The 18392-nt window shown below is 38.1% G+C and overlaps 1 protein-coding gene across 1 annotated transcript in view; it reads left to right on the top strand.

The window, feature by feature from the left end:
* ZNF804B (zinc finger protein 804B) overlaps nt 1–18392 on the top strand; it is a 505006-nt gene that overhangs the window by 21877 nt on the left and 464737 nt on the right. The gene's annotated exons all lie outside the window — the stretch shown is intronic.

Raw genomic sequence — 18392 nt, 5'->3', positions numbered from 1 at the left:
TTTTTAAAAGAGGTGCTGATCATTGTTGAAGGTGGGTGATGGGTATATGGGTTTGTTTTACTATTCTCTTTACTTTTGTGAGGAAACTTTTTAGAGAGACAGAGAAAGAGGACCATAGCTGTAGAAATTGGTAGCAATAATGAGGAAGTGCTGCAAGGAGTAGATGAAACATCTGCATCCTAAAAATCATGGTATGTTAGTTTATTTTCATGAGTCACCTGAACATGAAAGGTGATAGAAGCAATAGGATGTAGTTGGAAGCAGAAATAGAGAAATTGGAAAACCTTGCAAGTCCCCTTGAGTCATTTCCATTGAAATGCTTTATCATTTTGTTGTGAATGCCATATGAGGTATACTTAGAGTCAAGTTTAATGAATATACATTACAGAGATAAATGGTTCATGAATTCTCCATCATTTTGGATTATGCATTATTGCTCTTTAAAATCATTAGTTTGGAAAATTGAGATTTGATTGTAATTTGCAACTTCCTAGCATGCCCTGACTGGACAAAAAAGGAAGCAATTTGGAAAAGGGCCAGATTTCAGAGCAAAATTTACAGATGCAAAGTGCTTGATCCATAAAGTAGATAAAACACATAATCTGCAATCAACTGTAAAGTTTGACAATGGAAATTGTTGTTGAACCCAAGTTCATGTGCCCAACGCACAGTGAGGCCAAACAAGCTGAAATGTCTGATTTGGAGTAAAGTTTATTAGTCAAGGAGGTGCCAATCTGGAAGATGGGAGACCTAGACTCATCTCAAATCCATCTTGCTGTCTGGCCAGGGTTTAAGATTTTTAAAGGAAAAAGGGGAAGAGTGGTCTCTGTGATCCCAGATTTCAGATAAGATCTCAGCTGCAGACTTTTTGGTGCAACCTTATGACTTCCTTTGTCCTCAGGGGTCATGATTATTCTATATGTTCCTAGTCTGGTCTGGTGATTCTTTAACTTTCCTCTAGGAGAGAGCAGAAACAGTAGATGAGGCATTTTATTATTAGTTTAGGGCCTTTGTAATGGTTCAGGAGTTTCAGTTCTCAGTTGACCCTTCCTGTGTTATCAATTTTTAAGTCTGCTTGGGGCCAGTTGGTTGAAGCCACAGGATGTTATCTTAACAGTTTGGGGTCATAAATCAAGGTATTGGCTCAAGCTAACATCATGGAAAAGATTATGTTGGGCTTGCTTTTCTTTTGTTTCTGCATTCCCTCACTTAACTGTTTGAATCAGCTCTTTGGAACTCAGGGAAGGTCTATGAGACTAAAGCCTTTTTCTATAAACAGAAAGGCGTATGTACCTGGGAGTGTCTCTTAGGGTCCTGCTTGGTTTCAATCCCCCCTTTTCTTTGATACTCATCAATTTTGAGGGGAACAGGTGTGGGACAAGAAAGGGAATAGGGGCTAATCATAAACTCGGCAGGGGAATTCGATTTTAGGGGGGAACTCAGTTTCAGAAATATGATAGAATAACCCAAAGTTTGAGCTGTAACATCAGAGCACACACATATTCTAAAGTCACTTTCTGGGCTTCCCTGGTGGTGCAGTGGTTAAGAGTCTGCCTGCCAACGCAGGGGTTACAAGTTTGAGCCCTGGTCCGGGAAGATCGCACATGCCGCAGAGCAACTAAGCCCGTGTGCCAAAACTACTGAGCCTGCGCTCTAGAGCCCATGCTGCACAGCAAGAGACGCCACTGCATCTAGAGAAAGCCCACATGCAATAACAAAGACCCAACGCAGCCAAAAATAAATAAGTAAATGAAAAAGTACTTCAGCCAAAAAAAAAAAGTATTAAAAAAAGTACTTTAGCAGTAGTTTAAAAAAATAAAGTCACTTTCTGTGCATCTAGGTTTCTTCTAGAGATTAATGCAATTATTTATGTAACCCAGATGTTTATTGAGCAAACTTTCTTTTCCAGAACTTTACAAATAGTCACTTGAGGACCTTTACGGTACAAGACCATACCTTTGCCATTTGAAACTGGGTAGAGCTCTTTTCCCCTTGGGCCATGATTGGATATTTAATCCCACATAAAAGGACAGATTCCTTCCTTGAAACCAAAATAAACCAGTGATCTTCCTTTTAGTAAAAATTTTAGAGTCTTAAAAGGGAATTTTACATGCCCCAGTTGACCCTGCAAATTCACTAACAACTCAGCACCCAAGCTTTTAGAAATGTTGTGTGTACTTGGTCTATTTTCTCACCCAACACTCACTCCTCAGCCTGCTGCATCCTGCTTTTGTCTCCACTACACTATGTAAGTTGCTCCAAGTCACCAAAGACCTCCTTGTCATAAAATATACTTTTTAGTCCTTTTCTGACTTGACTTTGAAACAGCAGTTGATGCTGATGAGTACTTTCTTCTTTAGCAAATGTTCTTTTCCATGACACTACCCTCTTCTTTGGTCTGCTTCTGGGCAATTTAAGTAATGACATCTTAGAATTCTTTGTGGGTCCATGTTCTTCTGCCCTTTGCATTCCTCGGGGTTTTGAAGTAGGCTCTCTTCCCTTCCACTCCGTATACTTGTGCCAGGTGATAGCATTACTCTTGAATGCTATCATTGTCTAGGGTGATTTTCAAGTCACCAGCTCTATGCCAGACCCGTCTTCTGAGCTTCAGGGCAATATATCTACTTCTCTTATTGAGAGTTTAATATTGATGTTTCTCATAAACCTCAAATTCCGCATGTTCAATATGGAAAACTTCATCTCACTCCCTGTGTAATTCCAGCCTGCTGCTCTTCCAGTATGGTTGTCTCAGGGCACAACACCACTGCCTGCCAATTGTTCTGTCCTTGACCCTTTTCTCTTCTTTACACTTTCTGCTTTCAGTCAAACACCAAGATATCTGAACTATCTCTTGATTTTTGCCATCTCTTCTATTCTTGTTGCCATGATTTTTGCACAGACTTCCTATCATCTCTTTCCCTGATTACTGTAATAGCCTCAGAAATAGCGTACCTATCCTGTCTAGTTACCTAGTTCTCTTTCAATCTCTTCTCTCAGTTCAAAATGGTCCTTCTACGATGCATGTCTAGTCAGGGCACTTTTCTGATGAAAACACATCTGTGTCCTGTTTCACTTGAGAAGTCATGGTACTTATGTAACTTTAAGTGTCTGCATAATCTGGTCCCATGCCTAACTACTAGCCAGTCTCATCTCTTATGATTTCCCTTTGTATTTCAGGTCCTGCCTTATTGAAATTCTTTCTGTTCTTCTAGCGCAGTATGGCTCTTCTTGCCTTTAGGTTTTAGAACACCCCCTGCTAGGGTGTATATACATATATATATATATATATATATATATACACACACACACACACATACACACACACATATATACACATATATATACATATATGTATATTATATATATATATATATATATATATATATATATATATATATATATATATATATATATGTCTCCTCTGCCAGGAACACTCCCCTCCTACTCCTTGCTTTTTATTTGGCTCACCTCTATTTAACTTTTAGAAATCCTTGTGTCTTTCTCCCCTCAGAGGCTTCCCCTAATCCTCTAAACTAGGTAAAGTTAGGAAACCATTGTAATTTGTATATCCACAATGATGACAATTATCATAATTGTTTCATTTTCTTTTATGTGTCTGGGTAGAGGGAGACAGAGACTGCATACTCTCCAAGATAGAAATGATGTTTATTTGCACCCCTGAGCCCCCATGCCTGACAAAGTGCCTGACACAGTTTTTCAGTTCATACTTGCTGAATGACAAAATGCAGAGAGAGAGCATAAAATTCGATGTATGAGAAAAGGAAGAGGTAAGTCATTTCAGCATAATGCCAAAGGACAGCTTTTCACCTAAATTTTTATTGCAAATGGAATAAATGATGTACCAATGGATTTGGAAGGGGGCCCTATGGAACCGTTTATATGTTTATGGCTTACCTGGCTCCTAACACATGACTGTACCTATAGAACTCAATCAATAATTATTGAATTAAATGTTTTGAATGACTTTTATTTGACTAAGGGAAGGAATTAAGCTTAATAAGTGCTGTTGATTTTATTTTTGGCTCCACTGAATACAGATATAAGATTCAGGGGAGCTGTGGTGGTGAATATTAGACTCAGGGTAATGTTTGGGATAATTTCTCCTTCAGCTTATTTTTTTTTAATTTATCAAACTGCTTTCTTTCACTTTTCTCTCCTAGAAGTTACTTACTTATATGGGAAAATATATATTAGTACTTAGCCATTTCAACAAAGTATGAGATTTAATATAATGCATATGCTCTAAAGCTCATCTAAAGATATTGATAATCGAAATATCAAACAAAGATTGTTCCAATCTGATGTAGCTATAATATGTCAGTAATTAAAAGGACAATATTTTCCTATAAACTCCATACTCCTTGTATATTGTCTACCTCAGGAATGGTACCATCTTGTTGAAAAAGCTAGAAAACTAATATATTTGACAATTTTCTCTCTCTCATAACCCATGTTCCTTTACCTCCTGATTATGTCTCAGATTGGTCACCTAGATCTATTTCTGCCGTTGTTAATCTAGTTCAAGCTATTATCATCTCCTGCCAGAAGACTTGTGACAACTTACTAAGGAACCTATCTGCACCAACGTGTCCCCTGCCAGCCCATTCTCAACTCAGCAGCCAAACCAATCTGATTATGCTGTGCTTAAAATCTTCAGTGGCTTCTCATCAGCCTTATAGAGAAGTGCCCCCCTTCACTGTTTCTTCTGACACAGTGCTACCAAACTTGATATTTAGATGTCATGATCTCGTATATCAATTCCTGGCTTTTCAGTTTCCCATCCATCTTTTCACTGAAATGGATGCAACCAATATAGTTTTTTTTTTAAAGGAAAATGTTGGTATTTCCTTACAAATACTCTCCAATAGGGTAGATTAGTCATCCATTCAGACATTAGGCTTCACAATTTTAATGAAAAATACCTAATCCTACCCTCTGACTGCCTGACTATGAGTTTACATAGTCTTTCCTTTTGGCCACGTTTTTGCTAAGTTCAAGGGCTCATGGGCTTCTTTTATGATGCTTGTAGATTCTATGATGTAGATGAGCAGAGACCCCCAAAGGAATAAATCATTTGTTCAAGGGCACATAATGAGAGTACGTAACAAAGGTCAGTCATCTCGCTTCAATGTTCTTTTCACTTTTTTCATTTAGATTTTGGCTGGAATAGGGTATGTGTTCAAAAATTGTCACTGTGTAGGATAGAAAATGAAGAATCAAAGAATTAAAATGTTACAAGGTGTGAAGTTTTTTTTTTTTTTTTTTTTTTTTTTGCGGTATGCGGGCCTCTCACTGTTGTGGCCTCCCCCGTTGCGGAGCACAGGCTCCGGACGCGCAGGCTCCGGACGCGCAGGCTCAGCGGCCATGGCTCACGGGCCCAGCCGCTCCGCGGCATATGGGATCCTCCCAGACCGGGGCACGAACCCGTATCCCCTGCATCGGCAGGCGGACTCTCAACCACTTGCGCCACCAGGGAGGCCCTGAAGTTTTTATCTATGGTAAAATACACCTTCTTGTCAAGTACTCTAATATTTTTGCTTTCCAAAGGCAAAGTAGCCTATAAACTGGGAAGAGAGGGAGGAGAAAGGTGAGACTTGAGTCAGAGAGATCCCTGAGAGGAGGAGATCATTACATTAGTGTGCATTTTGGTAAAATGTAAATATGTTCAGTACTCAGACATTTGTTTCTTCCTTCATAAATCAAGGCTTTATATTTAATGCATTGTTTTAAAAATAGTGTCCTTAAAAATGGCTTAGTATTTTAAAAGCAGATCAGAAATGTGAACTACATAATTAAAATGGAATCAAATTTACACTTTTATAACCTAAGCAAATATAGAATATAAATTTTAGTCTTATCAAGCATATATCTCAAAGAACAGATAACTATGGCTAGTGAAACAAGGACTTAAAGAACATAAAAAGAAAGCACCTTTAAATATGGAATAAAGGTTGTATACCTTATAAGTAGTTTATTCAGAAAGAGTATTTTTAATCCAGTGAATTGGGAATGAGCTCCTGTACTTGGTTCAGTGAGTACTATTATATAAATGCAAAAGTTCGACTAAATCACTCCCAGAATATATTCTTGGTATCCTTCCAAATTTGGGTGGAAGAAATTATTACGTGGGTAGAACTGAAGATTTCAGAGAAGGGGCAACCATTATATTTTGACTTGCTATTTTAGAGAGCTTCAGAGACAATGGCCAAACCCTGATCAGTCAGATATGAATATTTTAATGCATTGAAATTTCACAACCATTTTGAAAAAGTAAAATTAACCATATGGAGAAATTCTTGCAACTATTTTAAATAACTCGTTTTAAAAAAGGCACTAAAGATACAAATACCAAAAAATTCCCATGGTAATTGCTTACAAGTTGCTGGGAAATGAGTATAAAAATAAACAGCAGCAATAAGACAGAAGACTTGCTAGATTGTGGTTGAGGACCATGTACGATGAGGACAGAAAAGGGTACCTTAAGTTTGCCAGGCTTCACAGAGGAAATAAGATTTGATCGATAAGGAGAATCTTTTTTTTTTTCCTATCACAGTAGCTTTATTTATTTATTTATTTAAACATCTTTATTGGAGTATAACTGTTTTACATAATAGTGTGTTAGTTTCTGCTTTATAACAAAGTGAATCAGCTATACATATACATATATCTCCATATCTTCTCCCTCTTGCATCTCCCTCCCACCCTCCCTATCACACCCCTCTAGGTGGTCACAAAGCACCGAGCTGATCTACCTGTGCTATCTGGCTGCTTTGAACTAGCTAGCTATTTTATTTATTTATTTATTTATTATTATTTTTTAAATTTATTGGAGTATAGTTGATTTACAATGTTGTGTTAGTTTCAGGTGTACAGCAAAGTGAATCAGTTATAGATACACATCTATCCAACATTTTTGGCAAATTAAAAAAATGATAATATTAGGAGAAATTGGGGGCTTCCTCCTTTTTCTTTTTCTTTAACTTTTGAAGAAGAATATTCTTTTATTTTCTCTTCTTGTGCCAATGCTCTTCTCTCTTTTTTTAATTTAATTTTAAAATTTTATTTAATTTATTTTTTTATACAGCAGGTTCTTATTAGTCATCAATTTTATACACATCAGTGTATACGTGTCAATCCCAATTGCCCAATTCATCACACCACCACCTTCACTCCCCCACTGCTTTCCTGCTTGGTGTCCATACGTTTGTTATCTACATCTGTGTCTCAGTTTCTGCCCTGCAAACCGGTTCATCTGTAACATTTTTCTAGGTTCCATATATATGCGTTAATATACGATATTTGTTTTTCTCCTTCTAAGTTACTTCACTCTGTATGACAGTCTCCAGATCCATCCACGTATGTACCACATCTTCTTTACCCATTCATCTGTCAGTGGGCATTTAGGTTGCTTCCATGACCTGGCTATTATAAATACTGCTGCAATGAACATTGGGGTGCATGTGTCTTTTTGAATTATGGTTTTCTCTGGGTAGATGCCCAGTAGTGGGATTGCTGGATCATATGGTAATTCTATTTTTAGTTTTTTAAGGAGCCTCCATACTGTTCTCCATAGTGGCTGTATCAATTTACATTCCCACCAACAGTGCAAGAAGGTTCCCTTTTCTCCACACCCTCTCCAGCATTTATTGTTTGTAGATTTTCTGATGATGCCCATTCTAACTGGTGTAAGTTGATACCTCATTGTAGTTTTGATTTTCATTTCTCTAATAATTAGCGATGTTGAGCAGCTTTTCATGTGCTTCTTGACCATCTGTATGTCTTCTTTGGAGAAATGTCTATTTAGGTCTTCTGCCCATTTTTGGATTGGATTGTTTCTTTTTTTAATATTGAGCTCTTTATATATTTTGGAGATTAATCCTTTGTCCGTGGATTTGTTTGCAAATATTTTCTCCCATTCTGAAGGTTGTCTTTTTGTCTTGTTTATGGTTTCCTTTGCTGCGCAAAAGCTTTGAAGTTTCATTGGGTCCCATTTGTTTATTTTTGTTTTTATTTCCATTACTCTAGGAGGTGGATCAAAACAGATCTTGCTGTGATTTATGTCAAAGAGTGTTCTTCCTATGTTTTCCTCTAAGAGTTTTATAGTGTCTGGTCTTACATTTAGGACTTTAATTCATTTTGAGTTTATTTTTGTGTATGGTGTTAGGGAGTGTTCTAATTTCATTCTTTTACATGTAGCTGTCCAGTTTTCCCAGAACCACTTACTGAGGAGACTGTCTTTTCTCCATTGTATATCCTTGCCTCCTTTGTCATAGATTAGTTGACCATAGGTGCGTGGGTTTATCTCTGAGCTTTCTATCTTGCATTGATCTATATTTCTGTTTTTGTGCCACTACCATAGTGTCTTGATTACTGTAGCTTTGTAGTATAGTCTGAAGTCAGGGAGTCTGACTCCTCCAGCTCCGTTTCTTTTGATTCCTCCAGCTCCGTTTCTTTCCCTCAAGACTACTTTGGCTATTCGGGGTCTTTTGTGTCTCCATACAAATTTTTAGATTTTTTTGTTCTAGTTCCTTAAAAAATGTCACTGGTAATTTGATAGGGATTGCATTGAATCTGTAGATTGCTTTGGGTAGTATAGTCATCTGTTGGTATCATCTTTAATTTCTTTCATCAGTGTCTTATCGTTTTCTGCATACATGTCTTTTGTCTCCCTAGGTAAGTTTATGCCTAGGTATTTTATTCTTTTGTTGCAGTGGTAATGGGAGTGTTTCCTTAATTTCTCTTTGGGATTTTTCTTCATTAGTGTATAGGAATGCAAGAGATTTTTCTGCATTAATTTTGTATCCTGCAACTTTACCAAATTCATTGATTAGCTCTAGTAGCTTTCTGGTGGCATCTTTAGGATTCTCTATGTATAGTATCATGTCATCTGCAAACAGTGACAGTTTTACTTCTTCTTTTCCAATTTGTATTCCTTTTATTTCTTTTTCTTCTCTGATTGCCGTGGCTAGGACTTCCAAAACTATGTTGAAAAATAGTGGTGAGAGTGGACATCCTTGTCTTGCTCCTGCTCTTAGAGGGAATGTTTTCAGTTTTTCACCATTGAGAATGATGTTTGCTGTGGGATTGTCATATATGGCCTTTATTATGTTGAGGTAGGTTCCCTCTATGCCCACTTTCTGGAGGGTTTTTATCATAAATGGGTGTTGAATTTTGCCTAAAGCTTTTCCTGCATCTATTGAAATGATCATATGTATTTCTTCTTCAATTTGTTAATATGGTGTATCACACTGATTGCTCTGCATATATTGAAGAATCCTTGCATCCCTGGGATAAACCCCACTTTATCATGGTGTATGATCCTTTTAATGTGTTGTTGGATTCTGTTAGCTAGTATTTTGTTGAGGATTTTTGCATCTATGTTCATCAGTGATATTGGTCTGTAGTTTTCTTTTTTTGTGACATCTTTGTCTGGTTTTGGTATCAGGGTGATGGCGGCCTCATAGAATGAGTTTGGGAGTGTTCCTTCCTTGCAATTTTTTGGAAGAGTTTGAGAAGGATGGGTGTTAGCTCTTTTCTAAATGTTTGATAGAATTCACCTGTGAAGCCATCTGGTCCTGGACTTTTGTTTGTTGGAAGATTTTTAATCACAGTTTCAATTTCATTACTTGTGATTGGTCTGTTCACATTTTCTATTTCTTCCTGGTTCAGTCTTGGAAGGTTATACCTTTCTATAAAATTGTCCATTTCTTCCAGTTTGTCCATTGTATTGGCATGCAGTTGCTTTTAGTAGTCTCTTAGGGTGCTTTGTATTTCTGCGGTGTCTCTTGTAACTTCTTTTTCATTTCTAATTTTATTGATTTGAGTCCTCTCCCTCTTTTTCTTGATGAGTCTGGCTAATGGTTTTTCAATTTTGTTTATCTTCTCAAAGAACCAGCCTTTAGTTTTATTGATCTTTGCTATTGTTTTCTTTGTTTCTATTTCATTTATTTCTGCTCTGATCTTTATGATTTCTTTCCTTCTGCTAACTTTTTGTTTTGTTTGTTCTTCTTTCTCTAGTTCCTTTAGGTGTAAGGTTTGATTGTTTATTTGAGATTTTTCTTGTTTCTTGAGGTAGGCTTGTATAGCTATAAACTTCCCTTTTAGAACTGCTTTTGCTGCATCACATAGGTTTTGGATTGTCGTGTTTTCGTTGTCATTTGTCTCTAGGTAATTTTTTATTTCCTATTTGATTTCTTCAGTGATCTCTTGGTTATTTAATAACGTATTGTTTAGCATCCACATGTTTGAGTTTTTATGCTTTTTTCCCTGTAATTCATTTCTTATCTCATAGCGTTGTTGTCAGAAAAGATGCTTATATGATTTCAATTTTTTTAAATTTACTGAGGCTGGGTTTGTGACCCAAGATGTGATCTATCCTGGAGAATGTTCCGTGCCCACTTGAGAAGTGTAATCTGCTGTTTTTGGATGGAATGTCCTATAAATATCAATTAAATCTATCTGGTCTATTGTGTCATTTAAAGCTTGTGTTTCCTTATTAATTTTCTGTCTGGATGATCTGTCCATTGGTGTAAGTGAGGTGTTAAAGTCCCACTATTATTGTGTTACTGTCAATTTCCTCTTTTATAGCTGTTAGCTGTTGCTTTATGTATTGAGGTGCTCCTATGTTGGGTGCATATATATTTATAACGTTATATCTTCTTGGCTTGATCCCTTGATCATTATGTAGTGTCCTTCCTTGTCTCTTGTAACATTCTTTATTTTAAAGTCTATTTTAGGGCCTCCCTGGTGGCGCAGTGGTTAAGAGTCCGCCTGCCGATGCAGGGGATACGGGTTCGTGCCCCGGTCTGGGAGGATCCCATATGCCGCGGAGCGGCTGGGCCCGTGAGCCATGGCCGCTGGGCCTGCGCATCCGGAGCCTGTGCTCCGCAACGGGAGAGGCCACAACAGTGAGAGGCCCGCATACCGCAAAAAGAAAAAAAAATAAAATAAAAAAATAAAAAAAAATAAAAAATAAAGTCTATTTTATCTGATATGAGTATTGCTACTCCAGCTTTCTTTTGATTTCCATTTACATAGAATATCTTTTTCCATCCCCTCACTTTCAGTCTGTATGTGTCCCTATGTCTGAAGTGGGTCTCTTGTAGACAGCATATATATGGGTCTTGTTTTTGTATCCATTAGCAAGCCTGTGTCTTTTGGTTGGAGCATTTAATCCATTCACGTTTAAGGTAATTATTGATATGTTTGTTCCTATGACCATATTGTTAATTGTTTTGGGTTTGTTTTTGTAGGTCCTTTTCTTCTCTTGTGTTTTCCACTTAGAGAAGTTCCTTTAGCATTTGTTGTAGAGCTGGTTTGGTGGTGTTGAATTCTCTTAGCTTTTGCTTGTCTATAAAGCTTTTGATTTCTCCATCGAATCTGAATGAGATCCTTGCTGGGTAGAGTAATGCTGGTTGTAGATTCTTCCCTTTCATCACTTTAAGTATATCATGCCACTCCCTTCTGGCTTGTAGAGTTTCTGCTGAGAAATCAGCTGTTAACCTTATGTGAGTTCCGTTGTATGTTATTTGTCGTTTTCCCCTTGCTGCTTTCAATAATTTTTCTTTGTCTTTAATTTTTGCCAATTTACTTACTATGTGTCTCCGCATGTTTCTCCTTGAGTTTATCCTGTATGGGACTCTCTGTGCTTCCTGGACTTGGGTGGCTATTTCCTTTCCCATGTTAGGGAAGTTTTTGACTATAATCTCTTCAAATATTTTCTCTGGTCCTTCCTCTCTCTCTTCTTCTGGGACCCCTATAATGCGAATGTTGTTGTGTTTAATATTGTCCCAGAGGTCTCTTAGGCTGTCTTCATTTCTTTTCTTTCTTTTTTTCTTTATTCTGTTCTGCAGCAGTGAATTCCACCATTCTGTCTTCCAGGTCACTTATCTGTTCTTCTGCCTCTGTTTTTCTGCTATTGATTCCTTATAGTGTAGTTTTCATTTCAGTTATTGTATTGTTCATCTGTTTGTTTGTTTTTTAATTCTTCTAGGTGTTTGTTAAACATTTCTTGCATCTTCTCAATCTTTGCCTCCATTCTTTTTCCGATGTCCTGGATCATTTTCACTATCATTATTCTGAATTATTTTTCTGGAATGTTGCCTATCTCCACTTCCTTTAGTTGTTTTTCCGGGGTTTTATCTTGTTTCTTCATCTGGTACATAGCCCTCTGCCTTTTTATCTTGTCTATCTTTCTGTGAATGTGGTTTGTGTTCCACAGGCTGCAGGATTGTAGTTCTTCTCGCTTCTGCTCTCTGCCCTCTGTGGATGAGGCTATCTAAGAGGCTTGTGCAACTTTCCTGATGGGGAGGGACTGGTGGTGGGTAGAGCTGACTGTTGCTCTGGTGGGCAGAGCTCAGTAAAACTTTAATCCACTTGACTGCTGATGGGTGGGGCTGGGTTCTCTCCCTGTTGGTTGTTTGGCCTGAGGCAACCCAACACTGGAGACTACCTGGGCTCTTTGTTGGGGCTAATGGCAGACTCTGGGAGGGCTCACACCAAGGAGTGCTGCCCAGAACTTATGCTGCCAGTTTCCTTGTCCCCACGGTGAGCCACAGCCACCCCCCCCCTCTGCAGGAGACCCTCCAACGCTAGCAGGTAGGTCTTGTTCAGTCTCCCCTGGGGTCACTGCTCCTTCCCCTGGGTCCCGATGCACACATTACTTTGTGTGTGCCCTCCAAGAGTGGAGTCTCTGTTTTCTCCAGTCCTGTCTAAGTCCTGCAATCAAATCCCAGTAGCCTTCAAAGTCTGTTTCTCTCGGAATTCCTCCTCCTGTTGCTGGACCCAGTTTGGGAAGCCTGACGTGGGGCTCAGAACCTTCACTCCGGTGGGTGGACTTCTGTGATATAAGTGTTCTCCAGTCTGTGAGTCACCCACCCAGCAGTTATAGGATTTGATTTTCTGTGCTTGCGCCCCTCCTACCGTCTCATTGTGGTTTCTCCTTTGTCTTTGGATGCGGGGTATCTTTTTTGGTGAGTTCCAGTGTATTCCTATCTATGACTGTCCGGCAGCTAGTTGTGATTCTGGTGTTCTCATGAGAGGAGTGAGAACACATCCTTCTACTTTGCCATCTTGATTCAGGGACCTCCGTAAGGAGAATCTTGCTAAGAGAAATGAGGAAGGAAGTTAAAGCCATAAAGCATGAAAGTATTGGGAAACCATTAGAGAACAAAGTGTGAGAAAGGGAATGATGAGTACAGATGAGGCTGGGTAGCTTAGTAAGCAAGAATCAGAGAATCAAGGCTTTGCAGATCATGATAGAACTTTGCTTTTTGTCTGGAAGATGAAATGAAAGCCACTGAAGAATTTTGATCAGAGGAATAACATTTATTAGTGTTTACTGTATGCTGGGATCTTGCCACCATTATTTTATGCAGTGTCCATAACCAGTCTTATAACGTAGATACTGTTAGTCACACTCATTTTGTAGATGAGGAAACTGAGGTGCAGAAGGGTAAAGAAACAAATTACAGCTCTACAAACTTTCAGAACCAGGTTTCAATACAGCAATTTGATACCATAGGTGGCTCTCTTACATCTTTTGCTATACTGCCTTTAACTTTGATAGAAATATTACATAGACTAGAAAGACAGAGAGGCGGAAGAGAAGACTAGAGTGAGGGAGATCCCTAAGAATGGCACAAAAACAAGACCAGACACTAGAAACACTTACTGTGGAAAATGCGTGGGGCTTGGATTGATTGGCTGTCAGTGAAATAAAAAGGAATGGAGGAAATTAGGACAACGTTCAAGTTCTGACTTGGCGACTGTGTGGAGAGTGGTCCATTTTACAGTAACAGGGAGTGCAGGTGGGGGAGCAGATTAAAGGGATAGTAGAGGCAAGGAATGATTCGTTCTATCCAGGACTCTTGCAGATGGAGGTGCCTGTGGAAATCCAGTCGGGTGTCTTGAAAAGGCATTATGTGAGGACTGGAGCACAGAAGGTGTTTGGTGTAGTAGTGAAGAGAGCACTTAGAGTTAAATCCAGACCCCTAACCATGACTACAGTTAACTATTTAAAGTGATGAAGTGGAAATAGGGGACTAGTATTACCATCTCTTGCTTTTACTGTTGGCAAAGCACTTAATGTCTTTTTCTGCAAAACAGTGCGGCTGAGGTGGCAGGCAGGTAGAACAGACATTTGACAGGTACTTTTGGGGCTTCTCTTTATATTTTCTTAAAAACTATGCTCTGTATTTATTGTGTAAATCGTATCAGCAGGTAATCTGGAAATTTACATAATCGACCACAAGGGGGAGAACTCTAATTCTACATTAAGACACTTACTAACAACATGAAATATTCTAAATGTACTTGCTATATTCAGTTGTTGTTAAGCTGTCCCATTTCCACTTCCTCACGGAAGCTGGGGGAATTCTGTGCTAGAGATAGGTTTCACTGAATTGAAATGCTGTTTTGTCGTGCTAAAGTTATGATAAAGTCACTAAATGTAAGAATCTGTTTGTACTAAGCAGTAATTCTCCAGGAAGGAATTCAGATGCTTCTTTAATTAAAATGAAGACAGTAGGGCTTCCCTGGTGGCGCAGTGGTTGAGAGTCCGCCTGCCGATGCAGGGGACACAGGTTCGTGCCCCGGTCCGGGAAGATCCCACATGCCGCGGAGCGGCTGGGCCCGTGAGCCATGGCCGCTGAGCCTGCGCATCCGGAGCCTGTGCTTCGCAACGGGAGAGGCCACAACAGTGAGAGGCCTGCGTACCGCAAAAAAAAAAAAAAAACAAACAACAACAAAAAAATGAAGACAGTACAAATTTTAAAATTCACCCCAGGAGGGTTTTTCCCTCCAAATAACATTATTTCAGTTGTCCTTCAAGAAAACTATGAAACTATAAAAACTGGTTTTTAATTTTTGCGGTACGCAGGCCTCTCATTGTTGTGGCCTCTCCCGTGACGGAGCACAGGCTCCGGATGCGCAGGCTCAGCGGCCATGGGTCACGGGCCTAGCCGCTCTGCGGCATGTGGGATCCTCCTGGACCAGGGCACGAACCTGTGCCCCCTGCATCGGCAGGCAGACTCTCAACCACTGCGCCACCAGGGAAGCCCATGTGCTCTCGTTTTATGTAAAGTTTCATTGTAAGAAAACTATAACCCTCACTGGGGTGAGAATTACCTTTTGAGGCTTCCTAACGTTTGAGTCACATTTTTGGACTTGATCAAATTAAATTACATTTGTAAGGTGTGAATATAGTATTTCTGCATTTTATCTATATACCAAAACAGACACAGCTAAATGAGTGTTGTCCCCTTTAAAGATGTGATATTGGTGAGCTCTGTAGGACTCTTAATAATGCAGCTGTTACTGGAAACATATGTGTATTTCCCCTTAGAGGAAGTGTCACACTCCTTTAATATGTTCAGTGACAGCAGCTCTTCCTTTGAGAGTGAGTACAATATTTAAAAATAAACATTTCTATGAATGAAGTTTGAATATTAAGGTCACCAATCAAATTGCAATATATATTATTTGAGGTTCAGAAGACTAGATGTAACTAAAATATTTTAACTCCCTTTGATTTATAAATCTCCTTAATTTATCTGCCATTAATGAGTCACAAAATGTTTTTAGCAATGATGCTGTCACTGAAGTAAATATAAACTCTCCTAAGGTGACTACTTGCATTTGAATAAACTCATTCTAGAGTGTCATTTAAATAAATAAATAAATAAGTAGTTTCTTTATGCTTACTTTGTGCTTATTTTCCAATTATTTGCACAATTCATGCTTCAGGAATCCTTTAAATGTAAAGTAACAGTCTACTAAGTAAATCAGTGTTTTCATTTAGATATTTTCTATAACTTCTTCCAAAAATGACTGAGGTTTTTTTTATGTTTTTCTTTGGCCAATGAATTAATTTTTTATCAGTATTTTTCACACCAGAAAGTATTATAGACCAATAGAAGTTCTATGCCAGGCAGCGTGGAGGGCACACTTCTTACTTCTGCTTGTATATCCAGTGACTACCACAGTGCTTGGTGCCCTGGTAAATACTTACTGGTAGATATTTAGAAAATATTAGTTGCATAGATGAATGGATAAATAAATGATATGTACATATATCAATAAAATGTACATACAAAATTATTCTTGTTATATATTAGTGTTCCAGACTGCTGCATGAACATTGACCCAAAACTTAGTAGCTTGAATCAACAACAGTAATTTTTGCTGTTCACAGATCTGCAGCTTAGGCAGGGCTCAGTGGGAACAGCTCATCTGTACTCTCCTCCTCCTCCACATGGTGTCAGGTGGTCTGGCTTGAAATCCAGGGTTGGCTGGGAGGCTAGAGCCTGGAGGCACCTGAAGGTTCACTCAGTCACATGACTAGTGGTGATACTGGCTGTTGCCTGGGACTTCGGCTGGGGGTGTCATCAGGAAACCTGCTTGGATTGCTCATAGCATATTGTCTAGGTTCCATTCAAGTGATCAAGGCAACGTGCAAGGCATTTTTATGACCTTGGAGGTCACATTGGATCACTTCTGTTGTAGTGTTCATCTAGGCAGTCACAAAGAAAAGTCTGCCTGATTTCAAGGGGAGGGTATTTAGAACCCACCATGTGATGGGAGGTGTGTTGAGGTCACGTTGTAAGAAGAGCATGTGGGATGGGATGGGATATATTGCAGTGGCCATTTTTGGAGAATATAATGTGCTGTACTTTTATATACTCAAATATGTAGTTTTACTTGTAAACTACTTCTATTCATTTTAACTTTAGAAAATATTGTTCCTAAACAAAATTTACCCCATTAAATGGAATCCATCTGGTCCAATAAACAGTTTTGGTTCATTTTCTCCTTCCTGCTTTTGCTTGTCTCTGTTCTCTTAAATATGCTCATCTGCCCTCCCAGACCTCTTCCTCACATACATTCAAAGACTGACTGAGGCTTACTCTCTTTCTCTTTCTTTTTTCCTTCCTTCCTATTTATTTCCTCCTCTTCTTCTTTTTTTTTTTTTTGGTGGCCTGGAAAGCATTAACTCAACTCCACTCACTTTGTCACTAAACATTTACTATCAATGGGTGCCTTTTCACAGTTCAAAGAGTAAATAACACATTGCTGAATATTAGCATTTGATATTTATCAAACTGATAAAATGTTTGTAAATTATATATTCTTTCTTAATTGGAAGAATTTTAATTTTCTCTAAAATATCCTTTATGTTACTAAATTTAAATGAATGGAACTTCAAGTCAGCTTAAAGTGAAAAATGTCATTCTTTTTCTAAAACTATATTACTAAATTAAAAAATGGGAATGATCTTCCCTGAAATTTGATTCTGATGTGGAACAAATTATGATATTATCTACATATGACAAATTTGAGGTGCATACTGAGATGGCTTCCCCCCGCCCAAAGAGACTGAAAATCAAATAAGCAATGAGAAATGAAGTTAAAATGATATAACAGTATTTCTTCTATTCAATCCAAAGTTGATTTCATAGGATATTGAAGGAATTTTGGATAAATATCATTGAAGTAGTAAAACATTAATGTTGCTTAATTGCTTGAACAAACTAGAAAAATTTAAATAGTGCGAAAACATTAATCTTGGGTAAAGAAAGGGAGAGACCAACTTGAAATAGGTCATATAGAAATTGCGTATAATTAATTGCTTTCTAGGAATTAAATTGAAAAAAATAACCAATTTGTTTATCTTATATAGACTCATTTAGAAGTAGGTTTCCCAAGTGAGGAGGGATCATGTCTTCTCTGGGCCCTGACATATCCCTGTCATTTGGCAAGTGTCTGTCCTGTGAAGGGTGCTCAATAAATGACTTTGCATGAAAGAATACAATTGCAGTGCTTTCTGACAGTGTATTTTCTAGTCATTTCAAAAAGCTATTGTGTTCTTTAGCTTTATAATGGCCTCAGTATTCTTGATTATATCATCCAGAATATGTGAACCTTGGTACTACTTTCAAAGTTTAGGTTTTGTTTTCTGATTTCAGGGACCATACATAGTGAGGTTACTCCCTCACTTTGCCCTTACAGTCTTTCCTGCATATTGCGACTATAATAATGATCATATCATACATCATATTATGCATCATATTTACTCTTATACATATTTGCCTCCAAGCTTAGGCTGCAAGCAACTCAAGCATTGTATATTTCCCCAAAATTTTGTACTCTCAGAACAATACTGCGTGGTGACAGCTGCTCATTGATGGTTGAAAGAATGAATGAGAATCTGAATCAAGTGTTTATCCTTTTGCATCTCTACTTTTCATTAAAAATTAAGTCATTTCATCAAAATGATGTTAACCTTGAGAACTTATTATGACCTTATTAAACCCCTTCATTATTGAAAATAATGTGTTGATCTTAATATTAGAACAGATAAATTTTCAAGTTTA

Source organism: Mesoplodon densirostris, chromosome 9 (assembly GCF_025265405.1).
Source record: "Mesoplodon densirostris isolate mMesDen1 chromosome 9, mMesDen1 primary haplotype, whole genome shotgun sequence".
Classification (NCBI taxonomy): Eukaryota; Metazoa; Chordata; class Mammalia; order Artiodactyla; family Ziphiidae; genus Mesoplodon; species Mesoplodon densirostris.
Note: the sequence above shows the minus strand (reverse complement) of the source record. Positions and strands in the feature narration are given on the sequence as shown.